At 39.8% G+C, this 24,633-nt stretch overlaps 3 long non-coding RNA genes across 6 annotated transcripts in view; 1 reads left to right on the top strand and 2 right to left on the bottom strand.

The window, feature by feature from the left end:
- LOC126875367 (uncharacterized) overlaps positions 1-24,633 on the top strand; it is a 146,565-nt gene that overhangs the window by 31,241 nt on the left and 90,691 nt on the right. The window lies entirely within an intron of this gene.
- Positions 1-24,633, bottom strand: part of LOC126875368 (uncharacterized) — a 79,905-nt gene that overhangs the window by 2,172 nt on the left and 53,100 nt on the right. For both annotated transcript variants that reach the window (XR_007693379.1, XR_007693380.1), the window contains exon 3: positions 14,331-19,889. This is a non-coding gene — a long non-coding RNA (uncharacterized LOC126875368). The remainder of the gene's footprint in view (positions 1-14,330; positions 19,890-24,633) is intronic.
- On the bottom strand, positions 8,030-11,357 carry LOC126875363 (uncharacterized). Of its 3 annotated transcripts, XR_007693373.1 has the most exons (4): positions 9,411-11,357; positions 9,204-9,307; positions 8,895-9,051; positions 8,030-8,691 (listed from the first exon to the last, which is right to left on the bottom strand). It is a non-coding gene; the product is annotated as an uncharacterized LOC126875363 (long non-coding RNA). The 3 variants fall into 3 exon arrangements; XR_007693371.1 differs by having other exon boundaries at positions 9,204-11,357; XR_007693372.1 differs by having other exon boundaries at positions 8,030-8,640; positions 8,948-9,051; positions 9,204-11,357.

Below are 24,633 nucleotides of genomic sequence, written 5' to 3'. Positions count from 1 at the left end.
TTTAAAACGACGATGTGCCATCGCCTCGATGGGGACCATCCAAAGCAATCGAGAAGCCACGAGTAGTTGTTGCCCGAAAATTACAGTCCATAGAGAAGAAGACCTTCTTAAACGCGTTATTAAGGTTATCGCTATTGCGCGTTATCCGAACAGAGCTTCGATAACTGCAATCCGCCGCAGTGTCTCTTCCATTTCGATACGATGGTCGAATATTGGGAAGGAAACTGGACGCTGCGTGGTATCCTCGTCATCGAACGATAGAAGAGAACCGAGGAATTCGTCTGTGTTTCACTCGATGAACCGTGTTCAACAGAAACGAAGTGTCGACGCATGAGAATCCCTAGGCCGGGTAATCCGAATTCCTGATCTCCTTTGTAAAGACCTCTGGAACAGTGTTTTCCCCGAATATCCCGCTTCACGTGGCAAGCGGACCGGGGTAAAACGAGCGAACGAAAGAAGAGCGCGGAAGGAGAGGAAGGAAGATAAGAAGCGTGGAATCGGTCTAGGCTGGGTCAGGCTCCAGCCTGCTATCTCGTCGGGTTGGAAGCGTGTGCTGATGGATGACAAATGGCTCCTCCACGACGCGTCACTCTAGGCACTGCTAGGGGCTCCTCCTATACGTGATCAACCATAGCTCTGGCTGACGTAGGGGGAGTAGGAGGGGCAGAGAGAAGAAGAGAGAGAGAGAGAGAGAGAGAGGAGTTGGGGTAGAAAAGCGTGGCGCAACGGGGGTTGCGGCAGGATAGAGCGCGTTGCTCGAGGAGGGGTAGAACCGACACGGGATACGGGGGTAGAGCAGCAGAAGCAGGAGGAAGGGAGTTTGAACGGGTCGGCGGAGATAAAGTGGGACGTCTGATCCTCCGTCGAGGCGAGCAAAAAGATCCTCGCGCTTCGCGTCCCAGGAGACGGAAGCCGGGAACGAGAAAAACTCCCCCAAGCCACGTCCACCCGTCCCTTCTTCGTCTCTCTTCTCCTCTTCTAGCCGCCTCCTTGTCCGATCTTCTTTGCACCGTCACCGACGACGTAGCCGACGCTTTCATCCACCTCTTCCACCCCTCCAACACGAACAGAGAACCTTCGAAGGCAGAGAATCTGATGCCGTGGCGGTGGCCTTGTTAATTGGTTGGCAATAATCGAGTCGTATGTATACGCAACAGAAGGATATACAGGGTCATTGGTAACCACCAGGTTCAAGCGGAAAGGGGGTGATTGTAGGCGAAAAAACAAGTCGAAAATATAGAATACAAATTTTTCGTTCGACGCTTTGTTTTCGAGAAAATCCACTTTGAATTTTGGCTCGGTACGCCTGCACTTTATCGCGTCTCGTTAGAAAGGATCTCACTGTAGATCGTTGTCTCGATGGATATTATCGCGGTTTAAGAAAATTAGGAATACGAAGTAATCATAAAGTTTACTGTTACAAAAATTGCTGAAAACGTCGCTCCTTTTTAACGAGACGCGATAAAGTGCAGGCGTACCGAGCGAAGATTCAAAGTGGATTTTCTCGAGAACGAAGCCTCGAACGAAAAATGTTTATTCTATATTTTCGACTTGTTTTTTCGCCTAGAATCACCCCCTTTCCGCTTGTACCTGGTGGTTACCAATGACCCTGTAAGACGCGTTGCGAAGCTCGGTTTTTGGGCATTTGCGATCGACGAAAGAGGGCAAAGACGCGAACTCGTATGGATTTGCGACGCAGATTGTTCGTTTTATTAGCGTGAAATGTTGGTACGTACGGTACGTGGTAGGACGAAGGGAAAATCGACAAGATACGCAACATTTCGTTACGTCAGGTTACGAATAAAGCAAACACACTCGGAAGAGCTTGAAAGATGGATGACTACGTGGCTCGAGCCTCCATCATGAGCGACACGTCAGGCGGTTCGTATGAATTCTTCTTGATTGCTGGGCCGGCTGTAAGCATAACGAGCCACCCGCTACGTCCATCAACCACGCACCGGTCAATTCATTTCGGATACGAACACCGCCGTCTCAGCACGCACACCGACGCACTCGCAACGCGCACCACTCTCTTTCCCCTCTCTTTCCATCCTTCGGGATGCACTACGCGCGTCACGGACATGCCCGCAGCGTGTACTTACGCGCCAGATATTCCCGCTGGGTTGACGCCTAACCTGCCTACCTACGGTATGCGAGATCCTCGTTTTGCTCGGTTTCTTGATTTCAATCTTCGTCCAGTTCGGCCGTCGCAGACGGACACGTCCGGGGACTGATGAGCTGCTTTGTAAGCGAAATGTCAAACCAGGGCCGAGCCCGTTGCTCCGGCGGATAGAAAAATGTGCACACGGTATCGAGCCGACCTGTACAAACACAGCACGTTTTTCTCAACCAGCGAACGTACAACGAGGTTAGGGCAATCCCCCTTTCTCTTGCTTGTTTTGTAGCTGACTTGTACGGTTACGCCATCTGCGAATCGCGTACGTTCTTGGCTGTCTGAACGATATTTTGCCGAGGAGACCGGAATTAAAATTCAAGATGTTGACACGACGCTGATAATCCGCGCGATCGCTGGAAATACTCTCTCTGGCGCATGGAAGAATGAAGCCGTTACCAAGGCTGGTTATTAAATACCTGTCTGTCGTTTTAGCGCGAGTACGCCGCGTATAATTTGCGGACAAGCGGAGTCCGCGCGCGTTTCGCCCTTAGGTTTGCTCGTATCAATTACCGTATATAGCAGGATAGGGCCAGAAACGCAATAAAGACATTTAACATTGAGCTTTATTACAGGCGACCAGCGTATCAGAGGTTCGAGTGTCCGCGTCCATAGGCAGCGTTTAATATTTTAGCCGTCTCATTTTCGCTGCTCGTAAACTATTCATTTATCCGCGCCTATAATCTTCATCGAAACTACGCGTTATTATCCTTCTTGTACCATCAGCCTCCCCTTCGCCGACCGCCTCTTTTCCCCCACCCCTTGCCCCCGCCGTCCTCTTACTCGCTTTCTCACTCTCTCTCTTCCTCTTCTTCTCTCTGCCCTCTCGGCTTCTACCAATTTTATTTCATTTTTCTCTGCGGTGGCCAACGATTCCTGCTACGGCCTAGCAAAGACGATAGTCGTTTGGAGGGGTTGGTTGGCGACGAAAATATCGCCGCCCCTCGACTCGATGCGATCGACCTTGATGAAACGCCGGTGAAAAGATGTCCACCGCGACGAACGAATTTTCAGCTGCGTTGTTCGCCCGTTTGCATCACGCGTTTATCAGCGAGCGACGCGGAAATAATTATACAGGGTGGTTGGTAAGTGGTGGTGCGAGCGGAAAGGGGGTGATTCTAGGCGAAAGAAGAAGTGGATAATATAGAATAAAAAAAGAACGTGAATCGAGACGATCTACAGTGAGATCCCTTGTAACGAGACGCGACAAAGTGCAGGCGTACCGAGCCAAAATTCAAAGTGGATTTTCTCGAAAACGAAGCTTCGAACGAAAAATTGTTATTCTATATTTTCGACTTGTTTTTTCGTCTAGAATCACCCCCTCTCCGCTTGTACCACCAGTTACCAACCACCCTGTATAACGAGGCAAGAGACGAACGGAGGTCTGAAATTTTTCCTCCGCTTACGGTGTATTGATAAACACCGCCGTTTCACCGTAAAAAGAGAGAAAGCCGGCCATAGGCGTAGACGCGGGGCTGATGCGGCCACCAATCTGCATAATATGTATTAAAGTTTATTATCGTGAGCGGCCACGAATCGATACTTTGCGGTCTTTACTTGGCGGGCCTGCTTTTTGTCTAAATTATACACGTCGACTAATGTCTTAACTGAAAACGGCTCCGAATCATTATCATAATTTTGGCGTTTCTCGGGGTTCTTGTTTTCGTGGCGCACCATCCGTGCAATCATGTTTCTGGGTGGCGTCGCAAGTTATTGCCGGTTTTTATACGCCGATTGAGATATCGCTGTGTATATACTCTACACTTGTCCCTTTCTTTCTTGCTTCTTCTTCTCCTTTCGCTCTTTCCCTCGCCGCTTTCGTTGCGTATTTCGAGGTTAACCTCAAACTGGCGGAAAAATGGCGTCAAAATGGCGGCGCTGTACGAAAGATGGAAGGTACGCAGACCCAATTATGGTGAAAATTTTGGACGAAATTCGTGCTGCGTGAAGCGAATAAAAAAAGAGAATTGTAAGTTTACAGGCTGGTCTCGTTGCAAATCGAACGACAGCAAAGATCGATCGTCGTTTCTCGACAACTATGGCACCGTTCCGATCGTGTTAAATGTGGTCGATTTAATTTCGTCCTTGTAATTTAATCGCGTTATTTATAAAGCAATTCGTAGGGGTATTTGCGTACGATTATTCATGCGAATCAATTAACATTATAATTTCTTCCATTTAATTGTGATTCATTGGGTTCCGGTGTACTGTAAAATTTAATCGAGTATAAAATTCATGACACTTTCGATAAATCGACAAATATAATAACAAACACTTGACTGTCGGAAAATTCCCACCATCCGTTCGTATCCTGTGGACTATTATCTTTCGTAAATCGACAATAATTTCCTCTAAGAGCAAAAGATAAAAAAAAATTAATTGAAATTGCAGCATCATCGAGAAGATCATATTTTTCATCGATGTGTCAATGCAAATTTCTTTCAACGTCATCGTTGAAACATCTTCCACGTTCGACTATAATATATTTAGTATAGGATAGAATGGACGAAAATCCAGAGTTTTTGTTTCCATTGAAGAGAAACGGCCGAGAACGGCGACTATGCAAATTCCACCCCCGACACGACTGTCCCCTCAGTCGGTCAGACATGATTAAACACAGAATGGCGTTGTTTCAACCCCTTGCAGAACGTTGAACGCAGTAGCTACCTCTGCAGGCATCCCACTCGCCGGATCCCTAGGATTCATCCCTCAGTTTAATCACTACCCCCTTGAAAACTCGGCATGGCCTGTGCTTTCGTGGCATTCAATAACACCAAGGCCACCCCACTCGACGATGGCCCGTAGCCTTTATCGGATCTCCTTATTCCGCTAACACCCTACGAATTTATCTGGTTACGTTTTGATTCTGTCGGCAGACAGGCCACGACTCATCCCCCTAATTGCTATTCATTCCCGTTCATTGATAAACTCTTTCCCCTTAATTGGAATTATTAGCGCGGTAAGTTTCGTTGTCTAATGTCGTGGAAAGACACGCTCGTTCACGCTTTATTCATTTTCACCAGAAGGACGATAATGGTTGGTTCGATTTACTGGAGGAACGCATTTTTATAAATTTCTCCTTTGCAGAATGTAACTGGAAAAATATGGATTTAAGCGGAGGATTTGTTTCATCAACTAATTGCTTTATGATTAGGACTTTGAGTATTAGTAGGTTCTTCTATTGTTAGGAAGCTTCATTAGTTTTGCATATTTGAATTTTGTGTGTTTTAACATTTTTTCATCAACTAATTATTTTATGATTAGGACTCTGAGTATTAGTAGATTCTTCTATTGTTAGGAAGCTTCATTGGTTTTGCATATTTGAATTTTGTGTGTTTTAACATTTTTTCATCAACTAATTATTTCATGATTAGGACTCTGAGTATTAGTAGATTGTACTCTGTACTCTGTACTCTGTGGAACTGTACTCTGAATATTAGTAGATTCTTCTACTTTTAGGAAGCTTCATTAGTTTTGCATATTTGAATTTTGTGTGTTTTAACATTTCTCTTTTGCAGAATGTAACTGGAGAAATGGATTTAAGCAGAGGTTTCTTTCATCAACTAATTATTTTATGATTAGGACTCTGAAAATTAGTACATTCTTCTACTTTTTAGAAGCTTCATTAGTTCTAATGCATTTGAATATTGCATATTTGAATTTTGTTTGTTTTAACATTTCACTTTTGCAGAATGTAACTACAGAAATGGATTTAAGCAGAAGTTTCTTCCATGAACTAATTATTTTATGAATAGAACTGTACTCTGAATATTAGTAGATTCTTCTACTTTTAAGAAGCTTCATTAGTTTTGCATATTTGAATTTTGTGTGTTTAAACATTTCTCTTTTGCAAAATGTAACTGGAGAAATGAAGTTAAGCAGAGGTTTGTTTCATCAACTAATTAATTTTATGAATAGAACTGTACTCTGAATATTAGTAGATTCTTCTACTTTTTAGAAGCTTCATTAGTTCTGATGCATTTGAATATTGCATATTTGGATTTTGTGTGTTTTAACATTTCTCTTTTGCAAAATGTAACTACAGAAATGGATTTAAGCAGAAGTTTCTTCCATGAACTAATTATTTTATGAATAGAACTGTACTCTGAATATTAGTAGATTCTTCTACTTTTAGGAAGCTTCATTAGTTTTGCATATTTGAATTTTGTGTGTTTTAACATTTCACTTTTGCAGAATGTAACTAGAGAAATGGATTTAAGCAGAGGTTTCTTTCATCAACTAACTAATTTTTTATTAGGACTCTGAAAATTAGTAGATTCTTCTGCTTCTAAGAAGCTTCATTAGTTCTGATGCATTTGCATATTGCATATTTGGATTTTGTGTCTTTTAACATTTCTCTTTTGCAGAATGTAACTGGAGAAATGGATTTAAGCAGAGGTTTCTTTCATCAACTAACTAATTTTTTATTAGGACTCTGAAAATTAGTAGATTCTTCTGCTTCTAAGAAGCTTCATTAGTTCTGATGCATTTGCATATTGCATATTTGGATTTTGTGTGTTTTAACATTTCTCTTTTGCAAAATATAACTACACAAATGGATTCAAGCAGAGGTTTCTTCCATGAACTAATTATTTTATGAATAGAACTGTACTCTGAATATTAGTAGATTCTTCTACTTTTAAGAAGCTTCATTAGTTTCGCATATTTGAATTTTGTGCATTTTAACATACAAAATTTACTTCACTTCATACTAAATTTCTTACAAATGACCATGCACAGTTATAAACCAAGATTACTGTTACTTCACCATAATTAACAGCAAAATTATCTTTCAATATTCAACTGTAATATCTAAAGCATACCATGGAAAGCTGGAAAACAAACCAGTACACATAATCTCTTTCTCGTCCATTTTTAATAATTAGAAAAAATCTAATTCCAGTCACGTTGATTAGTTCAATAATTCTGTACAGTGTCAATATTCTAATTTCGATAAGAATAGAATAATAGAGAAGAAAAGTAAATAGGGGAAGAACGTCGACTACAAAGGGAGAACACGTTACAGGAATTGAAAAAATTTCATGGCTCGTGACAAAACGTAAGCCAGGGGTTGGTCCTAAATCTTCTGCAGAGCTAGAGAGAATGCGACAGATTGTTTCGTTGCATAGGATGCCGTAACAACCGCATTTAAACCGCTAAATGGATCGTCTTTCTCTCTATGTGTATCTCTTTAACTGTTATGTTATGGCGACTCTCCGGCTGCGCCATTCTACATCCCCTTATAGCATCGCGTTTACGTTTACGAGCACCACCGCTGACGTTTACGAGCCACCGGCTGACGTACGAGCCACTTGCTGCTCTCTTGCTTCCATTGCTGGCGCTCGCACGTTAACGTTTTACCACCGTCGCCTCCGATCTCCGGTTCGAATTCGTATTTTAATTTTATATTCGTTTTTTAACGTAGTTTTCCCGTTTGAAGTTTCTGTCGATTTTGAATAAATTATTGAGGAGTAATTTACCTAATTTGGAAATGTTTGTATTAGGTTGTTTGAAAGGTTTGTTTCGTTTTGTAAGGAAATAATAGACGAACGATGTTTTTTTTGTATTATAATTGTTTATTGTAATAGAAATATGACGAAATGGAGCATACCTGATTCAATAAAATAATACAAAACAGAAATTGTTGTTCGTCTATTATCAATTTATGGAACGAAAGAAACTTTTCGGACAACCTAATATTGTTAAAAATAACAGAGGATAAAATGCAGTAAAGAAACATTTGTGTAAAATATTGGAAGAACAGCTGATAGGATTAGGAAAGAAAAATTTCTAATAAAAAAAAAATAAATTAATTAATAAAAATAAATAAGGAAACTCTTTCATCGTTACTTTATAACAAAATAATTAATTTATTAATATCTGAATGAAAATAAATTACTGACACTAGGAAAGAACAATTTTTGATCGAACAATAGATAAAATAATAATGACGACACTTTCATTATTATTTTAACATACATATAATTATGTCTCTTTATAATTACACGCAAAGTATCTATAATAATATCAATTTCTGTTCTGTCGGAATTTCCTTAATTTTGTAAGAATTTAGACGATTTCAGAATATGCAAGGTACATGATTCTTATTGTTTTAACGTAGACTCTTTTCTTTGAGGAATATCGTGTACCTTAATAAGAATTGCTTTAATGTAGACTCTTGTCTTTGAGGAATATCGTGTACCTTAATAAGAATTGCTTTAATGTAGATTCTTGTCTTTGAGGAATATCGTGTACCTTAATAAGAATTGCTTTAATGTAGATTCTTTTCTTTGAACAATATCATGTATGTTGATAAGAATTGCTTTAATGTAGACTCTTTTCTTTGAACAATATCATGTATGTTGATAAGAGTTGTTTTAACATAGACTCTTTTCTTTGAAGAATATCATCTACCTTAATAAGAATTGCTTTAATGTAGACTCTTGTCTTTGAGGAATATCGTGTACCTTAATAAGAATTGCTTTAACGTAGACTCTTCTTTAAACAATATCATCTACCTTAATAAGAATTGCTTTAACGTAGACTCTTCTTTGAACAACATCATCTACCTTAATAAGAATTACTTTAATGTAGACTCTTTTCTTTGAACAATATCATGTATGTTCATAAGAGTTGTTTTAACGTAGACTCTTTTCTTTATCACATACCTTAATAAGAATTGCTTTAATGTAGATTCTTGTCTTTGAGGAATATCGTGTACCTTAATAAGAATTGCTTTAATGTAGACTCTTGTCTTTGAGGAATATCGTGCACCTTAATAAGCATTGCTTTAATGTAGATTCTTTTCTTTGAGGAATATCGTGTACCTTAATAAGAATTGCTTTAACGTAGACTCTTCTTTAAACAATATCATCTACCTTAATAAGAATTGCTTTAACGTAGATTCTTTTCTTTGAGGAATATCGTGTACCTTAATAAGAATTGCTTTAACGTAGACTCTTTTCTTTGAACAATATCATGTATGTTCATAAGAGTTGTTTTAACGTAGACTCTTTCCTTTATCACGTACCTTAATAAGAATTGCTTTAATGTAGACTCTTGTCTTTGAGGAATATCGTGTACCTTAATAAGAATTGCTTTAACGTAGATTCTTCTTTGAAGAATGTCATCTACCTTAATAAGAATTGCTTTAATGTAGATCCTTTTCTTTGAGGAACATCACGTACCTTAATAAGATTGTTTTAACGTAGATTCTTCTTTGAAGAATATCATCTACTTTAATAGGAATTGCTTTAACGTAGATTCTTCTTTGAAGAATATCATCTACCTTAATAAGAATTGCTTTAACGTAGACTCTTCTTTGAACAACATCATCTACCTTAATAAGAATTACTTTAACGTAGACTCTTTTCTTTGAACAATATCATGTATGTTGATAAGAGTTGTTTTAACGTAGACTCCTTTCTTTGAGGAATAATAAGAATTGCTTTAACGTAGACTCTTTTCTCCGAAGAATATCATGTACCTCGAAAACGCTGAGAAAACGTCTCATTATAATAAGTTCCGGCAGAATTTTGCCGGCATGACACGAGAATGCTGTCAAGAGAAATCATGCAGGTACGACGCGGAGGGTGGTCGAGAGGTACTGCAGGCGGTAGAATTCGGGTGCAATTGGTTTTGCATTTCGTCCACGTAACCGGCGTCCATTGCAGGAGCGGCGTTTGAGCGATTTATGGGTTCGGCAACCGCATTGTATCTGTACGTGCCGGGCGCCGTGACGCACCGTGACGTGACGTGACGTAACTGACAAGTCGGACGTGAAACCTGGGAGCCGATCTTGTGCCTACCTAACGTTCATCCTAACCTGCCCTAACCTGCAACGTTACCCATCGTCGCGTGTTTCACGCTACTCCACGCTATTCTATATATTTCCTTTTCTCTTTCTTCTTCCTCTTACTTATTCTTTGCTCTCGCTAGCACGCGCTAGCATCTATACGCTCCACGTGTCCTTCTTTCCTTCTTTTCTTTTAAAAGCTCCGCGGCAAATTTATCGCTGCCAGCTATCCCGGCAAAAGGAAGAAAGTTGTTCAAAATTGTGTACACACTCGGCGTACTACAGGCGGCCAACGGTTGCTCCAGCAAGGGGGTGATAAGTACCTAGGATCAAGGACTTGGGCTTGGCTGCTGGCCATATTTCTCAAACGTTGTTGTTGCTCGCGGTGGGATTTTCTATCGCCAATTGATATTCGTATCTTTCATACGGTTTCTCAGTTCCTTGCCTTCGTACGATGTCCGTATGGCGGCTGCACGAGATTCTGCTCGACCGATTGGAAGGATGACAGATAAGCCATTACGAGAGTAGCCAGGATATGAGAAATTCTTCAGATTAACCAAACTATCCACTTCGTTGGCTAACTTGGTTCAAAGATCTGGTAAAGGAAGATTCTTACAGACTGTACATTCTTCTGGCTAAGCCGTGTATCCGGCTGATTTCAGAATAATCAAGGCTTCATGATCATAAATCTATCAGCACGAGAAAAGAAAAAAGGGCAAAGATGCAACAACTGACGCACATAGCAAGAAGCATCGAACGTATCTCGGCGTTCATTCTTCTTGTGTCGGACCGACGAACAGAATTCCCGCATCGGCGAGTAATTACTGCGGTCGTTAGCGGCGGGCGTTCTTGAATTAATAATGACGTCACAACGCCAGACACTTCTGTTTGGCTTTAATAAGGAGACGACAGGTCGCGTTCGCCGTTAGCGACGCGCGGGGGATGCTGTTCTCTCTCTCTCTCCCTCTCTCTCTTGACTGATTAACTATCTCCGGCGCTAATTATCCCCTCAAGTTGTTAGCCACCCTACACGTGACGTCGCGTCCGACGAAGACGTTGCCGACCCGGCGAAAACTGCCACGACGTTGTTAACGACAGAAACGTGGATGTCCCAAAAGTGTACTATTTTGCGTCTGGTCGCGTTTCAACGCTTTGCGTCACCCTTCATTCTCACAGTACAGGATATTCTCGTTTTAACAGAGCAGTTCTACTTTTTAGTATATACCTGTTACATTGTATTGTACTTTAACAGTGGAAGCAGTCCAATTGACTGGTTTTACAATTTTATTTGAAAACTTCTACTTTGTGTTGTAGTGTAGTATAGTGATTTCCATTCTTAATTGTTTATACGAGTTCTTGACATTGAATATTTTGTACATTTTATACTTGTACATTGTCCCATAATTGTATAAACATTTAGAGAATATTTATTAACAGTAGAACTAACACTGCAGTCAAGTTGACTGGTTTTACAATTTTATTTGAAAATTCCTACTTCATGTTATAGTGTAGTATAGTTATTTCAATCTTTGATTATTTAAACAAGTTCTTGACATTGAATATTTTGTACATTTTATATTTGCACATTTAATCTCCCAGGATTGTATAAACTTTTAAAGAATATTTATTGACACTAGAACTAACACTTTAGTCAAATTGACTGGTTTTACAATTTTATTTGAAAGCTTCTACTTTGTGTTATAGTGTAGCATAGTGATTTCCATTCTTAATTATTTAAACGAGTTCTTGACATTGAATATTTTGTACATTTTAATATCCCATAATTGTATAAACATTTAGAGAATATTTATTGACATTAGAACTAACACTCCAGTTAAATTGACTGGATTTACAATTTTATTTGAAAGCTTCTACTTTGTGTTATAGTGTAGTATAGTGATTTCCATCCTTAATTATTTAAACAAGTTCTTGACATTGAATATTTTGTACACTTTAATGTCCCATAATTGTATAAACATTTAGAGAATATTTATTGATACTACACTAACACTCCAGTCAAATTGACTGGTTTTACAATTTTATTTGAAAATTCCTACTTTGTGTTATATTTTTCCCACAATAATGTAACGACTTTCGCAACGATAACTAAAAGAATAATATAATGAATTTTATTTTCTGTTTTATGTATTCAAACTGAAAATAATTTTCTATCAAGGCTACTCATATCAATATCAGTTAAAATAACCGGTACTTGTCAAAGCGTGAAAGGGTCCCGCAATCTGTTTATCGAACCCCAATTAACCAGTTTCCTCGTTTCGTACAACTTGCCACGCGTTTTTAAATTTTTACCGCGAATCGTTCGATACGACGATATCAGTTACCAGGAAAATTCTGGATCCATCGCTAGATCGCTAGATGCTAACGCTAGAAATACCACGGCAGTCGAAACGACTGTTTCTACGATTTTATAAACGTGTGGACCCTCGTTCAGGGACGATGGCCCCAGATGGATTAATAATATCAAAAATCTACCACATAACGTGGAATTGCTTCTGCAAGAAAGCAATAAATCAATAAATATACAAATATTCTATCATTAGGTATTTTTTAAAGACCAGTCGTTTTCATTAGTTTTGATAGAAATAGCTTCGTGTTAACCATCGGTAGTTCTAGCGTTAGCTGGCATGACTGGTCCTTTGATGATAATAGCGAGAGGTGGATTCAAAGTTGAGGATATACAAACTTAAGGAATTGATAAACTCTTTGGTCCCTGAGTTTTCTAGAACGTAGGCTGCTTCTGAGAATAGATTTATAGGAACGTCACAGGTTGGAGAAAAGGTGGATGGGGTGAAGTTTCGGAAGAACTTCATCTTTCCTTGGAAAATGAACTTTAAGCTCCGGGGATTTTCACGTCCATGACGGAATTAATCGCGTTGTGTGCCGTGGTCCTCCTTCCTACGTTTATTTGTCGAAAAAGGAAAGAGTTTTGATACTTTTAACACGTCTAAATAGGAAATTAATTGACAAACGTAATCTATGTCGTTCAATGAACGATACAATTGTATTTCTTCGATACTTCGATAAATATTCTATATGAATTCATATACACGAACACGGAGGAGCTATGTATCTCCAGCCTGTGCGGAGCTGGTTCAACCCCTGTGCACGAAGCCACACGGGCGCTCGAACGACAAAAGTAAACAATGAGCCTGTGTTGCGGTGGGTTTTATTTTTTGAAAAATGGAGCAACGACAACGCGGCAGCCGGACTTCCGGAGGCCTGGTCGACAGCTAGCATTTTCCCTGCCTCTCCCCATTATGCTCTCGTTCTCTCCATTTCGTTTCACCCACGTTTCTTTCAACCGACTCTTTCCCTCTGTTTTCCTTGCCTTCTTCCGACGTTCCTTTATCGACCCGTCCATCCTTCTTTCTTCTCCAACTCTCTCTCTCCCTTTCTGTCTTTCTTTGTCTCTCTCTCTCTCTCTCTCCTTGTCTTCTCTCTATCCTTTTCACGTAAGAATTTCTGACGGCACCCTCTAGTTACACTCGATCTTTCTAGCTGACGTTTATCCCTTTCTCTACCGATCTCACGGTTTACCTCTCGCTCCCGCCACTAGTCCGCTCGCTTCTTCAACATCCCTAGCATTCTCTCATGATTCATCGCCGCCACGATGGATTATCCGTCTTCTGCCCCGCTACACCCTCGCTGGGTCAGAGACTTGACCATATCGGACACGAGGCAACCATCGACCTGTATCGCTTCCTTCACGACGATCCCCAATTTACGCTGGGAGATTAATGCTTGATATTTCGGCATCTTATAAGTTGACTGTGCGGCTGCTTGTGCACGGCTGTGGATATTTAGACACGCGAAACTATGTGAAATATTCATAATGGAGCGTTTAGAAATGTTGAAGTAATTACTTGAAGAAAAACTCTGCATCTTTGTTTAGGTATGTCAGTGACCTGCACACTGCTATTAAGCAGAAAATAGAATTTAGTGAAACAAAAATATTGTAAATTGGGAGAGGTGTATAGTATTGTGGCCTTGAATATACTTCAACAATGTGGAAACAAAAGAGCTGTAAGAAGATTTCTATTGCTGTTTCTTGTAGCCTTCAGCTACAGCTATAAGGTTAACCTTTTTGGTAATGTCCTCTGCTAGAAATATATGGACGTGCTCCTTATCATAGCTTCTTCTATTGTATTGTAACACTGCAAGATCACTGAGGATCTGGATCAGTGTACACTATACCTGTACCTATACTTATTTCAATATATTTCTCTATTACAAATTCATCCATTGGTTCCTCTATCAGTCAACCTCAACAATATCACACATTCAATTAGTAAATAATGACAACAATTTACTTGACTTTGACCTCATACACTGTACCTGTACCTATACTTATTTCAATATATTTTTCTAATAATAAATTCATACACTTGTTTCTCTGTCAGTCAACCTCAATAATATCACACATTCAATTAGTAAATAATGACAACAATTTACTTGACTTTGACCTCATACACTATACCTGTACCTTTACTTATTTCAATATATTTTTCTATTACAAATTCAACCTCAGTCAACCTTAACAATATCAGACACTAAATTAATAAATAATTATGACAATTTACTTGATTTTGACCTCATACACTGTACCTGTACCTATACTTATTTCAATATATTTTTCTAATAATAAATTGATACACTTGTTTCCCTATCAGTCAACCTCAACAATATCACACACTAAATTAGTAAATAATGACAACAATTTACTTGATTTTGCCCTCATACACTATATGTGTACCTATACTTATTTCAATATATTTTTCCAATAATAAATTCATACATTTGTTTCTCTATCAGTCAACCTTAACAACATCAGACATGAAATTAGTATATGTTGATAGCAATTTACTTAATTTTGACCTCATACACTATACCTGTACCTATACTTATTTCAATATATTTTTCTATTACAAATTCATACACTTGTTTCTCTATCAGTCAACCTCAACAACAAAATTCAGCAACTGGAACCAATCTTTGCCTAAGAGATTGTCAGTTGGCAACAGGTGTCTATGCCTTCATGAATATCTACAAAACTATGTAAATTGTTCAAGACATTGTACAATTTAGTGGATGGAACAGATCTCTGTTCAAATGATTGAAAATTGAACATTAGTGGCGAAGTTGGGCAATGAAATTGTGGAATTTATAAAGAACATAGCTGGTGAGTTTGGCGTTTGGAAAATTCATTATCAATTCATTATTTTTAGTCTTTATTCTTGTCCTGTACTTTAATTTTCTACTTTTATATCCTAATTTTATCCTCAATTTTTATCTCCTATTCTTATTCTCTACTTTTACTATTATTGTTATTAATCACAATGAAATTGAGGAATTTATAAAGAACATAATTGATCAGTTTGGCTTTTGGAAAATTCATTATGAATATAAGAAATAATCTTCTTTTCTGTCTTTGGTCTTTATTCTTGTCCTGTACTGTAATTTCCTACTTTTATATCCTAATTTTATCTATTTTTATCTCCTGTTCTTATTCTCCACTTTTATTTTTTATTCTTTATTCCTATTGCCTAGAACTTTTACATCACACAAGAAGACTAAATTACTCGCAACGTTTTTACTGACAATCCATTCGTCATTTGGTATAAAATATTTTCTAAAATCAACCTACGGTCATTGAGTACCTAATTCTACGAAAGCTTCTGCTCATAAGAATACTTAAACACTTTTGCCAAATCTACAGTTTACAATGCAACCCATACATGCTTGTCCGGAAATGCTGTACAAAAGTCTGTAAAATATTATCCCAACAGAACAGAAAATGAATGCCACGTAATTCGACAAAATAATATCAAACAAAAATCTTTGTGCGTCTCTATTATTTCCTCATAAACCAAAAGAATCCTACCTAACCTAATATCCACTATTTTATTTATAACCAAGAAACAACGCAGTTCATTAACCATACACCCTATATACCTACTACTACTTCTTGCTTGTTATGATAAAGGAAGAAACAAAAAAAAAAGACGATCGAACGTTGCAGGTTGGTCGATAACGCTCACGCATCCGGGGGAAAACTGGGGGGCAGCGGGAGGCGGTCGCGCGCGGTGTACGCGAAGGCGTGCGCAAAACCGGAAATTACTCTCGATATAAAATATCCCAGATACCGGTGAGCAATGGCTCGCGATCGGGTCTACTTAATGCCCCCGGCTGGTGCTTATAATAATCTCTGCTAATAATACATTTAAATATGAAAGAGTAAAGCAGGATACCAGCCATGGTAACCTAACCACAATTAAAGGACGCCCGATAACGACGGCGTGTGCTGTACCGAAGGCGGATCGGCCTTCCGCGGGACTGTTTTTCGCGTTGCGTTGTACTTTCCGCACTCAGCGTACGTTTCTTCTTGTAAACTGGTCTTCGCGGTCTACCATGGCCGCCGCCGCCGTCGTCGTTCTGTATTCCGGTCCGTGCTGTGTTGCTCTGTTTTTCGTTTCACGAGCGACCGCCCGAAGCTTCGAACGCGGCCCTCGTTCTCGGACCAGGCCCCGACCGTTTCGAAAGTACAACGTATTACGCGCTGCAAAACGCAATTTCGTTTCCCGACGGGGCAATTTCGAGAGCTTCGAGAGCCACACTTTCTACCCGAGCGAGCCTCGCTAATTGCGCCCCTCGCGCACAACAGTCCGCTTTTCTCTCTCTCTCTCTCTCTCTCTCTCTTTATTTCTTCCTTTTTCTTCTTCCACCTCTTTGCAAGCCCTTTCCGATGCCAAAGCTGCTACTTTCCAACGACCGTTTAAGCAAAGTCGATCGGCCACGGAGAATGCGCGTGTTACGTAAGCGACGCTAGGTGAATTGGAAGCTGATCGAGAAAGTGGGGAGGGGAGGGGGAGGGGGGGGAGGGGGGGAGGGGAGCAGCAACGTATATTTTGTCGAATCGCGTGCGAGCAGATTAAGTCGTTACCATGCCACTACTATGGTCGAAGGGAAAAGATGGCTGTGGACGATGCGCGGCATATTCTGTTGCATAGAATAGATGCGTCTATTTGCGTTTACTCGAATGGATGATGTGCTGTCGGCATTTCCTTGCATTTTATTTCTCTACGACAGGTTAGGGCATTCAAAGAAGCGTTTATTACGTATAATGTTTGTTCATCTTCATTAATGCTTCTTTGATGGAAACGGTGCGCCGCGTCGCTTCGGAACCTGTTGGCTCGAAACGCTTCATTTCATGAAGACGTTACTCGCAGTCGTAGGAAAATTATTGCCATTTGCGACTGATCGATCGAGCTGCCGGGCCCTACGGTTAATCGTAATCTATCATTTGCAGTTATGCTACCCGATTCTCGGATAAACGTGGCCATTTCCTCCTGTCGTTTGCTATCACACTCGATCGTTGCTGACACTTGTCGCTCGCCTTTTCCATCTTATTGCGCGACTCGGCCTTCGTTAACAAGCGTATTTCGCCGAATTCACAGACCCGCGAACACCTTAATGGCGTACATTGGCCGTGAATATTCGCGGTCGATTTCATTTCCAAAGAATTCATTATGGCAGATCACCTTTCATTACACGAAACGGACGAAAAAAAGAGGAGTCGAAGGAATCGCTATGAATCGTTTTGTTAAATCGGTGCTCGAACGAGAGAAAAATGAAAAAGGCGATGATAGTGTAACCTCTAGACAGAAATTAATGCGTGGTTAGTTGTAATTTCGAATGCAAATTGTACGATGTCGCGTACATTGTATCTTTCGCTGAATCACCAACGAGAGGAAAAAATTGCCAATCGCATCTTTCTTACGATATCTTGCAATTTCCTAGCGTTTACGTTTTTTAAGCTATGCGCCGGAAATTGCCGGTTCAGCAAAGATGTGTAAAATAAGAGCCGCTTTCGTTGTTTCTTTTGTATCGCGATGATCGCCTTTGCTCGTTACGTTCGCACGATCCGGTTCGTCGATCGCTCCTAAACTTTTCCGTACTTTTCGATGATTAATTCCCTTTCTGCTATTTAACGTTGATCGAGTTCACGCTGCTAAGAAACGTTCAAATCATCAAGCGAAATAATTTATTCTTTCGTTTTATTTAATCGACTAATTTAATTTCATATAAAATTCACGGACGCTTTATAATTTCGCGAATGTGTTTTCCAGTCGTACATTGAATACTCGTTTTTCGTGTAGGTTATTACCATGTTCAACGCGTATTTAATTAGTTTAATTAGGGTGAATAGCCTGTTGCCTTGCGAAATATCGCTAGATGATTTTACACAGATCATCTCGCCTGCTTTTGACTGAGCTGGACGTTAAAAAATGGCCGATGCGTCTATAGAAAGTTGCTTATAAACATCTTTATCGGGTTAACGGCTATTGGCAAAGGCTGTTTTTCTTTGCAACGTTGGCAGCGCGGCTGTGATATACTGGGTGTTCCGTAATCCTCTCGTAACCTCTTTGTTACAGGTCGCGGTAAGATAAAAAATGTAGCGAAAAGAAAATTAGAAATAGTCAGTTTTCTTAGTACAATTTTCCTGCGTGGAACATGCAATTTTTCACATTGGTGTGAATTTCTTATTGAACAGCTACAGCATACAGTCGAATGGCAATTTATTAAAACAGTTTCCTTATTTATTTTTATTGATTGATTGATTAATTTTTTTATTAGAAGTTTTTCTTTCCTAATCCTATCAGCTGTTCTTCTAATATTTTACACAAATGTTTACTGTATTTTCTTTAGTTTTATAATAATAGATTAACGATTTAATAATAATATTAATAATAAAATACATAGTGCGTCTATTATTTTCTTATAGAACGAAAGAAACTGATAGAAAAAAGATAAATCAATCAATCAATAAAGATAATTAAGGTAACTCTTTCATCGTTGCTTTATAACAAAATAATTAATTTATTAGTGTAATTATAAATAAAGTATGCAGAATCAAAGTATTTCTCCCACACTTAGAATATAATAAATGAACAACAATTTCTCTTTTATATTTTTTATTGAATTACGCATCATCCATTTTATTATATTTCTATTATTACGTTTGTGCATAATAAAAAACATTGTGCGTCTATTATTTTCTTATAAAACAAAAGAAACTGATAGAAAAAGATGAATCAATTAATCAATAAAAATAAATAAGGAAACTTCTTCATCGTTATTTTATAACAAAATATAAAAGAGAAATTGTTGTTCATCTATTATACTGCAAGTATGGAAGGAATACTTTGATTCTGCTTTATTTATAACTATACTAATAAATTAATTATTTCATTAAATTACGCATAATCCATTTCGTTCTATTTCTATTATTAGTTTCTACGCATAATTCAATAAATTGATATAAAACAAAACTGCGTTTATTATCATCTTACAAAACGAAAGAAACTTTTCGGACAACCTAATATTAAACGACGATAGGTATGAATGAAAGTTGCAAACGTCTTAATCGTGGTGACATGAAATTTGTCACACGAACAGAAGATCCTATTGTTTCAAACAGCCCACGATGAATCCGTTCGTCTGACAGGCGAGACGTTTCTCTTACCGCAGAAAATTCCAAGAAGCATTCCACTCTAAATCACTCGACAATCAACAGACGATAACATTTGCCTGTGCTCGCATTTTTTTTTTTTTTTTATCAATGTCGTTCAAGATAACAAACGATGATCGCTACGATTGGTAAGCGGAACAATGGACGACAGCGCGGAACTATCCTGTGACTAACAAGTTTCAAAAATGCAAGAATTGGTCGCGCGCAACCAGAGTGTCCTGATTTTTAAGAGGCGCTCGATCTCCGATTTTCTTATCCTTTCTTCCTCTCTTTTCCCTGACTTTTATCCCGCGGCGAACAGGCGACCATTAATCAATGTATACATACATTGTCGCGGTGGACAGCCCACGTCTGACACGGAGGATGATTATCTGAAATAAAATATCGTGCGACAAATCACTTCCTTGCCAAGAGTCATTTAACTGGTTATATAAAATTACAGGCGCATTGTACGGCGGAGCAGCGTGCAGAAGTCGCATGAAAAGTGAACCGTGAAATACGACCGTTAAATAATTCAATGTAATTCCGGCGTCGTTGACGGGAAACAACCGATGCGAACGGAAACTTTTCGTCGCGGCTACCTGTTCAATCTTCCAATCAAATTTTCGACAAGATTCCAAGCGTACGAGAAATGATCTACGAGGAATGTTTTTCATTTGATCACCAGGTCTTGATGTAGGTTACGTTCTCGACGATAGATGCGAATCAACAAGGACAAGCAACCAGGTTGCTTGGAACAGCGTTTGCAAATGTAAGAAGAAATATTTGGATCGGTGACGAGATGGCGACGCTATTAGTTCTGGCGATACAATAACCAACGACCCAGGCGAAAATCCTTTGTCAAACTATCACGAAGGAACCCGCAGAAAATGCGAAATTCCGCGTCGCGCTTTCCCGCGCTCGTGTTGCATAAATCATGCCGGAAACGCGGCGTTTCTCATACGGACGAAATAAATTCTTTTCTTCATTTTCATGCAAACGAACAGCGCGGCCGCCATATTCTCGATCGGTCGGCGCGACATTTTTCCGCCGGCAACGAAACCTTTCGTTCGAAACGCCTTTGCTATGCGCCTGTAACATACACAACACACACACACACACACATACACATACACACATACACGTGTATAAACACTGTATTACGCGTGCCTACGTATTTATTATTATTTCGTTTCTTCTTTTTATTCCTGTTCGTTTGCCACGCTGCCGAAGCACAGAGCCGTCAGACGCAGGGACGCCATTCGTCGTGGCGGCGCATGTGAAAATACGACGGAAATATTTCACTTTTCGTAGCGCTCGCGCGCCCCGACGACAGCGTCGCGGTGCCACGTCACGAGGCATTCATTTCGAAATACGTACACTGGTACGTCCAGGCTCCGGGGAGTAGCCTTAATAAATGTAGAAGCATTTATAAAGGCAGCAAGATGCGAGTATTCTCTCTCTTTCGCTCTGCCTCTTTTCCCTCGTCTTCTTTTTCCATTTCGTATTCTTCCGTTTCCTCTCTATCGTTTCACCTCTTCGTCTCTTTCACTTCGGCCTCTGTGTTTTTTCTCTTCTTTAGCATTCGCGCGGATGACGGATGCAAATAAACGTGGAGAAACGTCAATACCGAACGCTACCGGTTCACAGCGTGAAAGCTTGGTCGACGCGAATGTTTTTCCTGAACGGAAAATCCCACTTATCCTGCAGCTTCATATTTGCCGGCCGATTTCTCTGTTATCCAATATAGGTTTGGGGTTGATATTTGATAGATACGCACGTCTGAACACATCGGATACTCTTAGATAATTAACACGCGATCGACTCCTAAGACAAAAGAGCGACGTTGGAAGTCGTACCAACTTAGCTTATAGGAACTAGCGATTGTACCAACTTAACGTTTCTCGACATTCTCTGCTTTTATTTTTCTTTTCGCGAAAATAATAAGAAGATTGATTATTATCCATCGAACGTTCCTTAAAGCTACTACGCTTTTGTCATCGGTGTTTTTCTACAATATAAAATAGGCGCTCACGGATATAACGTAGAATCGACAGCGTTGTCTTTGTCAATTTTTCAAGCCGCGCAACCTGCCACCCGGTTGACTAATGGTCCGGCCAACTTTTGTTCTCGCGATCGCTTCGAAATATCCGACAATGTGTCGTCGCAACGAGCCTTACGCAACCTCGCTTTCGCGAGTTGTGATTGAGTATTGTATCGGAAGTGTGTACAAATTGTAGCCAAGCACACGACGCACGGATGTCACTTGAGCTTATTGTGTCGAACAATTGAACGCCGGTGGGCGACGTATTATTTAACATCGACCGTACAACCGTTCAAAATTCATTTGTTTCTTTATTCCTGCAGCTTATCCGCCATTCATACGCGATATCAAAAATTATGTCCCTCCACATTATCTTCTCTTTGTTAAGGTACAGAGACGGTTTTGGAAAGAACGAAAAGTTGAAAATTTATTTACAAATTATCTGAATTTAGCTCGACAATCTACTCGCTTGCTTCTTTCTTTCCTTCTGATCGCTTCTAATAACCTCCAACCGCTTTTAATCGCTTTTAACGTAGGTTAGGTTGTTATAACGTACCGCGCGCGTACCGAGCGAAAATTCAAAGTCGATTTTCTCGAGAACAAAGCCTCGAACGAAAAATTTTTATTCTATGTTTTCGACTTGTTTTTTCGCCTAGAATCACCCCCTTTCCGCTTGTACCACCAGTTACCAACCACCCTGTATATAGGATATACAAGATAAAAATATTAAAAGCACATTATACCGTACTTTTTATCAATTTATATTCTGCATATTTGTTAACACAATCCAAACACATTTGGATCTCTCCTCACTTTCAAATATATTTTCACACTGTTTACCGAACATCTTCAGGATGAAAAAATCACCGATGTGCGTCTCACAAGTATGCTTATTCTCGACTAAATGAAAGATCCGAGATATCTGCCATCAGATCCCTCGGAATGCTCTAGTTGGAAAGCTTATCGCTTTCTCCATTTCAGAACTAAGTAATTTTTCCTTTACAATGAATCGAAGGCGATAAACAATGAATTCCCGCTTATCGCTCTATTTACGTTCTGCGTATGGGCTATCGAATTTCGGCCCCGCAGGAAACTTAGGCGAATCACGCTAGGCGACCAACGTGTTAACACTCTTTGTATCTTATACTGTACGTACACAGCTGCCAAATATTCTTTTCTCTTTTTTATTTCCCAGTTTCCTTCCTATCCAGTCTTTCTTCCAGCCCCATACCTCCACACGTACTATATAAATACAGTACATACAAATGTACTATCGATTTAACATTCTTTGTATCTTATACTGTACGTACACAGTTGCAAAATATTCTTTTCTCCTTTTTATTTGCCAGTTTCCTTCCTATCCAGTCTTTCTTCCATCTTCCATCCCCATCGTACTATATAAATACAGTACATATAAATTCTAACCTATTTAACATTCTTTGTGTCTTATACCGTACGTATACAGCTGCCAAATATTCTTTTCTCCTTTCTATTCCCAGTTTCCGTCGAATTTCACCACTCACGCGTTTCTCACGGTGAAACTTTCGTCCCACCAACAGTTCTTTAATGACGACGTACAGGGGTTGAATGTTGGTCCCCCGACACGGACGGATTCGGACCGACTGAAACAAATGTAAAGGCATTTCTAACTGTAGCGAGGCTCTCGCACCTCCTCGTGTACGCTGCTCGTCCGACGGACGTGCTTTTGATCGAACTTCCGGCAAACTCGAACCTTTGGCAAGCGTTCGGATGAAAAATGCCCACCTCCATCCTGTCACGAATTCAATCACGCTCGTCCCATCTCGTAATACGGTCTCGCTAATTGAATATTCTTTCGCAAGAATTCCTTCCATCTCAGTTAAACGCGAATCCTATTGGAAATCGAAGGAAAATCAAGAGATTACGTGGAATGTTTAAGTGTCTAATCGGCGAACACGATTTCGTTGTATTCGTTGACACGTTAGCAGAGATACGAGAATATCAATTTCGTTTGGCAACGACCAAATAATCTCTATAAATATTTATACTCGCACACACGACGAACAAACGCCTATTTCCAGCTGCTGTGTAATGACAGTTTGGTTTTCCGCGCGTGGATCCGCGTCTATTAATAGCGCGGATCTCGCAACGTTTGCGGTTTATCCGACGTTATCTCGAACCGTTTAACTTTCCATTAAGCGAGTCGAAAAATGACGAAATGCGTTCCGCGAGCTGAGAAGGTCGGCCGGATGTTATCTGTCGGCCCGTACAATTTCTCATACGATCGAAACCTCGTCGATCCATCGTTTCTTTGTCCCTGTCACTTTTCTTCTTCTCTCTTTTTTTTTTTTTTTTTTTCTCGAATTTTATAACAGCGGAACGATGTCACGTCTATCTGGACGTTTGGACAAATGAGAAGGTGGAACCAGAACGATATCGATGCTAGAACATGATTATTAAAAGTGGATATCTCAGATGCTGTGTTGTTTAGGATGGCGTGAGTGTCGGTTGAACACGAGTCGTAGTTTCAATTCCAATCCACTTGCAATCGTACGGTCAAAAAGAAAGAAACAGAGTCGTAATGAGCAAAACAATCATCGCCGCGTTAAGGCGAAGTACGGGGCGATCACGAGCTTTTAACAGCGCGTTCAGCGAGCCACACCGAACGATTTATATTCCCCTAGCACACGGCTCGACCCCCTAATCAATACCATTGGATCTAACGCGTCTCATTTCGTCGGATCCGGCAAAAATTCACTCGACCACGATCGTGTCACATTTCCAGCCTGTCTTAAAGAAGAAAAACCGCCATGTTTTAGCAAACAACGAAATTAGACGTGAAGACGAAATGAAATCGACGTACGAAAGTGGACAAAAAGTATTAGGTTGTCCGAAAAGTTTTTAATAATAGACGCGCAATGTTTTTTCTTTTATTTTATTTTCTCCAATTACGTACGATCACACCGCGACTTGGTTTCGCGTTTGTACGAAGGTTCACTGTTGTAGGAAACACGTTTGCGAAAGAAAGACACTTTTCGGACAACCTAATATATCAGAGCAAACGAAGAGTCGGATAGAAAAGGATCTCTAATCTGTAAAAACTATTCTAAATA

Source organism: Bombus huntii, chromosome 18 (genome assembly GCF_024542735.1).
Source record: "Bombus huntii isolate Logan2020A chromosome 18, iyBomHunt1.1, whole genome shotgun sequence".
Lineage (NCBI taxonomy): Eukaryota > Metazoa > Arthropoda > Insecta > Hymenoptera > Apidae > Bombus > Bombus huntii.
This window is presented reverse-complemented; position numbering and strand designations above follow the sequence as displayed.